We start from the raw sequence: 6,678 nt of genomic DNA on the forward strand, positions 1-6,678 counted from the left end.
TGTTGCAATTATATTTTCCTGGGTAGTCCTTTGTTTTGTCTTTTTACCTTGTATACTATCACAGGTATACAAGTTAAAAAGTTTTTATTATCAGTCTTTTCTTTTTTTTTTTACTTTGATAATATATATGTATGTATATGTGTCTGTGTGTGTGTGTATATATATATATATATATATATATATATATGTAAATAAAGGAGCAGTACATAGCGTTAGTACACAAAACGCTAAAGATGGAAGGTAATAAGCATACAGCAGATTACTCCGGTTGATCATTTCCACAGTAAACAAAATGAACACAAGCCACCAACACTGACATTGACCATTTCCAACACTGAACATCCAGCTCCATTAAATAGGTAGAGTTAAAACATGTAGGTGTAAAGTCTCTCTTAAACAGGGATGTTAACTACATTTGTGGGCTGGAAATGGTAACTGGGATGTTCTACAGGCTTAATTTATTTAACAATTAGGTGGGTTTGTAAAAGATACCAGCAAAAACTTTTTTGTGGGAAACACTTTAATGGAAGAAAACCAATTGTACTGGCCTCTTCCACACAAAGGTGAGTCATTATTCAGAGATTTGCTTAGGAATTTTAAAATGTTTAGGACATTCTCTTATGAGGCTTTTTCCTTAAAGTTCTTGCTTCCTGATGTGTAGTTTTTATGCTCTTTCCTACTCTGACATAATATGCAAGCATTGATGGGAAGACCTGTTTGTCTACATAAAGAGGGGCAGACCACGGTGAAGATATGAAATAGCTGCAAACATTTTTGTTGCTAATGACTGATATATTCTAAAATAGGACTCCCTTCAAATATATCCTGTTGCAAAACTGAAGGAAAAGCTGATTATAAGGCAGGGGGAGTGCTATACATACATTTTTTTTCCCCTCAAATCACAGGGGAGAAATTTAAAGATAGTTTATCATACTCTGGCTGGTTAAAACCATATTCACACATATATATATATACAGAATCACATGCACACATTCTCTCTTCCCACAGATATATATATATAATATATATATATATATATGCACACACACATATGCACACACACATATATATATGCACACACGTATATATATATGCACACACACCAAAGAAATTAAACCCTGCCATTTCCTCTTTGTGCTTAAAAAAACCAAAGCCACTGTTAGTGTAGACATGTGTCAAAAAAATTCTGCACATTTCAAAGCTGGGTTTATATAAATGTGGCAGAACTGAGTAGGGTACTTTTAAGAGACGTGTTATATAACTCCTTGAGATTAATTAAAGGTGGATTTATTACTTCTGCATTCAAGATTAGATGGCAAGAGCAAGAGTGCCACTATTTCAAAAGTATCAGCACAACTCTTCTGCTATCAGAATTTTATGGGAAACTAATTTTACTATCTGGGTAAGAAATAGATTGGAAAGTTTTTCTGATTTTTGTTATCAATCTAAAAATCACATTTTATGGTGTTCTGAAGACCTCTACATTATTATCTAATTTTCATGTCTAAAGTTTATCATTATAATAGCTGCCTTTCTGATTTTTGCTTTTGGTGGTGTGGGGGTGTCTCATTTCTTATCTGACTTGGTTTCTTGGTTAGTAATTTAAGGAACAAGAAAATAATTTGTATTTCCAAATCATAGGTTTGCCGTACAATTTAGTTACAAAAATAAAAATTAGTCCAAACTATATATGCATGATTCTAGTTAAACTACAGAGAGTCTTTTCCTTTATACCTTCAGGTTTTTATGTCAGGCTTAGAAAGTCATGTCCCAGCCTTCAGTTATGGGAATAGCACCCTAAATTTTCTTTCAACTTGTTTATAATTTGAAGAAAAAATATTTAGAATTTTAATGTACCTAGAATTTATTTTGTGTGCAATTAGTGAGATGTAGGGAGCAATTTTAAACTCCCCATATAGATGGACAGTTATCCCAGTACTGTACCATTGATGGAATGATCCATATTTGCCCACAGTGGCATAGTTACCATATCTGAGAATCCTCAATGGACATAGGTCTTTATCTGTGCCGTAAATCTTGTTCTACTGAACCAAGTACCTATTTCTATACCAGTTGTACAATATAAATTGCTATATAGAATGTTTTGCTCTCCAGTGGGGTAATTTCCCCATTATTATTAGTTTCCAAATTTTTTCCATGTATTTACTCTTCTAGATGAATTTTAGAATTAACTTCTCAAGTCCATAAAGGTCCTGGTAGAATTTTTATTGAGATTGTTGAATATATAGATTAATTTGGGGAGACTTGACATCTTTACAATATTGTATCTTGCCCTTCAGCAACATAGTATGTATCTCTACTTACTCAGGTTTCTTCTATGTATTTCAGTAGTTTTGTAATGTTTAGTATGTAGATTTCTCTTAAAATTATTTTAGATAATTTAATTTTAGATATTTGCTGCTATAAAGGACCTTTTATTTTCTTTGTATGTTCTAACTGATTATTGCTAATGTGTAAAAAAGCTGTGAATGCCACTGATGTAAACAATTCTGGGCTCCCAGGCCATGTGGAGGGCCATGCGTGTATCTCCCAGGTGCAGCCCATGACCCTGGAGGCCTGCTGCGCTCACCCTGGGCTTCCTGGCCGGCACTTGGGTTGCACAGCTTTTGCTCAAGCCTGGAGACTTAGTAAGCAGGTAGTATGCAGTTACTTAGTTGAGGGCTACCCTTAAGTGCAAGTTCCTGAGCTGGATGACGTTTGAAGAACAGATTGTGTTTAAAAAAAAGTAATCTGGATTCTCAAGAGTTTGAAGGAATTTAAGCCAGGGGTGATGGCACAAGCCTGAAATCCCAGCACTCAGGAGACTGATGCAGGAGGATCCCAGCGATTTTAAGGCGAGCCTCGGCTATATGCATTTGCCTGCTCTTCTGGTATAACTAGTTTTAATGGCTGGGAGTAAAGGAAGAGGATGTGCTGCCTGTACCTTTAACATTGAGGCTGTGGGTTTGGCAAAGGTGAAAAGTTACCTGATGTCGTGTTGAGGCCACCCTCGCTGTTTCCTTAGGATACAAAGCATAAGCCAGTGCCACTGGAACCAGGAGAAAGTGAAGATTCCATGACGGCCTTGAAACAGGAATTGAGAGGAACAATGAAAAGAAAGACTTATTTTATTGAAAAACCAGATATTGAAAGGTCTGGTAAAAAAATACATGCAGGTGTACAAAGAGTGCATACCAGACTGGAGAAGACTCCCGTGAGAAGTGATACCCAGGAAAAAGTGCAGAAAAGCAGACCCAAAACCCAAAAACACAAAAGGAACAGACAGACTCTCTTCACTCATTAATACTGCAGATGTGTTGAAAAAAATTAAGAAATTGGAAGAGAGGGGTAATGGGTGAAAAATCTGATGAGGAAGGTGAAGAGAAAGAAGGAAGCAAAGAAAAAAGTAAAGAAGATGATGATGCAGACCAGGAAGACTATGACAAAGAACAGCAAGAGAAAATGACTACATCAATTCATACTTTGAACATGGAGATGATTTTGCTGCTGACAGTGATCACAACATGTGTCAAGTAACCTGTTAGCCATGACATTTCTCAAATAGTTTTTATAATTCAGTTTCTGAGTATTTGAACAAACTTGATTTTTTTCTTTTTTCTTTTTTCTTTTCTTCCTTTTTTGAGACAGGGTTTCACTCTGCAGTTCAGGCTAGCCTTGGGCTCACTTTGTAGCCCAGGCTGGCCTTGAACTCACAGCCATCCTCTTCCCTCAGCCTCCCGAGTGCTGGGATTACAGGCGTGGACCACCATGCTGGGTTTGATTTGTTTGTGATAAGGAGTGAGTACCTATTTTATTTTTGTCCCTATTTTGCTGGACAATTACTTGTTACCAAAAATATGTAAAACTGCTTTGAGTTTCTATACTAGTTACCTTATAAAGTAGTCTCTGTTCTGAAATTCCTCCTAAGTACCTCTGCCATCCCTCTTATGTCTGGTAGTCGATTTTTGAAAAATTTGTGTTTGAATGTGCCTAAAGAGCTTTTGCATATCTTAATGTGTAGATCCATACTTGAACAAATCATTTTTCTTTAACTGCTTATCTTTTCTAAAGATCATTATGACTCATAGTGGCTTTCTATAATGTAAAAGTTGACAATACAGCACATGGAGTACTTTAAAAGCAAACTTGAAAATTATGTTTTACTTTTATGTAGAATATACTGTGCTACTGTATTATGACTACAGAAACTTATCTGACTTCTCACGAATGCAAATTTAAGAGATTAAAAGTTTTGTGATCAAAAACATACACATGGGGAAAGATGTGTATGGGAACTATATAAATTTCACAGTCCACGTCTCAGTACAAAGAGGTTTTCATGTTGGATGAATGTAATACTTGGATGTGGGGCTACTTCAGACCATACAATATATGTGATCTCGCTGTTTGACATCTTTAGATTTTTGAGTTTATGAAAAATTAGACAGAGACATCTTGTTCACTCTTGTACTTTATAGACGTGTGGAGTAAATTCGGTTGTATCAGTTTCACGGTAGCACACTCAGTATGAGCTTGGTGAAGGGCGGAGGCCTATGCTGTTTCACAGGCTTTGTACTCTGTACAGTTGGTTATATAATAATGCAGAATGAACTCAGGTCATTTTGAAATTAAGATTAGTCCTTTTTAAATTTAAAAGCTAGCTCCCTTTCCATTTCATATTTTGGAGTGAAAATATCTAGAAACCTCAGCCTCAGGTTGAATGAACTCAGGTCATTTTGAAATTAAGATTAGTCCTTTTTAAATTTAAAAGCTAGCTCCCTTTCCATTTCATATTTTGGAGTGAAAATATCTAGAAACCTCAGCCTCCATAGAACTAAAAATGCTGAGGATTTTTAAGAAAATTCATATTATCTATTTCAAAAACATCTTATTAATATTGCACACCAAAATAAACATATTTTTCTCCTTGGGATGATATCACCCATCTGCCTGCACACCAGAGCCCTAAATTCTATCTCCACCTATAGTATTAAATTTCACCTTGAGACTGAACATGGTTAAGCTTCTGTGCCTTAGCTGCTCCACTTGTAACCAGTTTCCTATAAAAGTTTTTTAAACACTCACCGGAATTTCACTTTATGTACATTCTCTTTGCTTATAGAAATGAACAGGTCTTAAATTTGGTTCTTACCTTCTAATCAGTCCTGTCTGTTAACTGAAAACAGAGTTTCAAGAAACATGTTTTCCTCATAAAATATATTACTGTAATCAGATTTTCCCATACTTTTATTTGTAGGGAAGATTGGAGAAAAATTTGTGTTGTCTTGTGTGATTTTGAAACATGACAGTATCAGGAAAAAGATCACTTTCAATGGCAATACTTCCTCAACTAATTCTGGATGGATCAGAACCCAGCTTATGAGTTTAGGGCTATATTCATTATATGTGACTTCTTGTTTAAAGGAACTTATCAGACTTTAAGACTCTAAGTTGAAGCAAAATCTTCAAAATGCAGTCTACTAAGAGTAAAAACTGCACATGAAAGTTTTCAGTAATAATGGCAGAGTTGTCATTTGGGAATGATAGTTAATGTAGTTGTTTTATTCTTATGGCTCATTTGTATCACAGTCAGGTACTACTATTTAGGTTATAAGAATCTGATCTCCACACTGTTTTCTTGCTTTATAATAAATCTGATAACTACTTGAATCAGGCAAATACACCAAAGATAAATTACTTCTTTTCCTAGATTTTAATCCACCTTCACTGAGATAGTCTTGCAGATTGTAGGGCAGTCCCTTTGGGGATTTACCCTAGGAGGCCACAGGTAGGTGTATTCTTTCTCCTTTTGGAAGATATTTTTATAATTTTAAGGTATATAAATTGTGAGGAAGAATCTGTAGATTGTTTTATTTATCAGCATAAACCTTACTTTTCTGGCTTAAGATCTGACCCTGTGAAGTTATTCCATAGAAAAGTAAACAGTATTTTGCAGCGATAGTTTCTTTATGTCTAGAAAAGTACCTATTGGTGAAGCATCTTTAAAATTGTTAAGGGGCAAGAGATGTAGCTCAGCAGCACAGCACCTGCCTGGCAAACGCAAGGTCCTGAGTTCAATTCCTGGTACCAAAAAAATAAAATAGTTAAAATAAACAAAACTGGTTGCTGTAATGCTTTTTTCTTTTGTATTTGTTTACACATCAAATTCTTTCAATATAAAATTGTGTCATTTTGTTTACTATTAAGATGCACACGAGTTTGATAATATTTCTTGATACACACGAGTTTGATAATATTTTATTTAGTGAAGTACAAAAACCAATTCTCGTAAGTATAAATTTATATTAAAAATGAAATTTTAATGTAGAAAAAAATTGATGCTTAAGTGCATTAATTTCTAAGCATGGCTATAAAATATTTCTAAAACAAATTCCAAGTCATTAAAAGTCACATTATGATTCGGACATCTAATTAATCTTAATTTTTTCTTTTTCTTCACTCTCCCAGGTTATTATTAATTTGGTAAACCAGACAGGAAGAGAGAAAATTATTGGTGATGCTTACCTGAAACAAGTGCTGCTCTTTAACAACTCTCACCTCACTTACGTTTCCTTTGACTTCCATGAGCACTGGTAAGGTGGCTTCCTGAAATGATATCTGGTCAGTTCCATTGTGTGTTAGTCAGCTTTTTGTTGCTGGCACAAAATAGCTGAGAAA

At 34.9% G+C, this 6,678-nt stretch overlaps 1 pseudogene; it reads left to right on the top strand.

Annotated features, from left to right (window-relative positions):
* Positions 1–1,869: 1,869 nt before the first annotated feature.
* On the top strand, positions 1,870–3,658 carry LOC102012691 (annotated as a pseudogene).
* The last annotated feature ends 3,020 nt before the right edge of the window (positions 3,659–6,678 follow it).

Source organism: Chinchilla lanigera, unplaced genomic scaffold (genome assembly GCF_000276665.1).
Source record: "Chinchilla lanigera isolate Chin_1 unplaced genomic scaffold, ChiLan1.0 scaffold00150, whole genome shotgun sequence".
Classification (NCBI taxonomy): domain Eukaryota; kingdom Metazoa; phylum Chordata; class Mammalia; order Rodentia; family Chinchillidae; genus Chinchilla; species Chinchilla lanigera.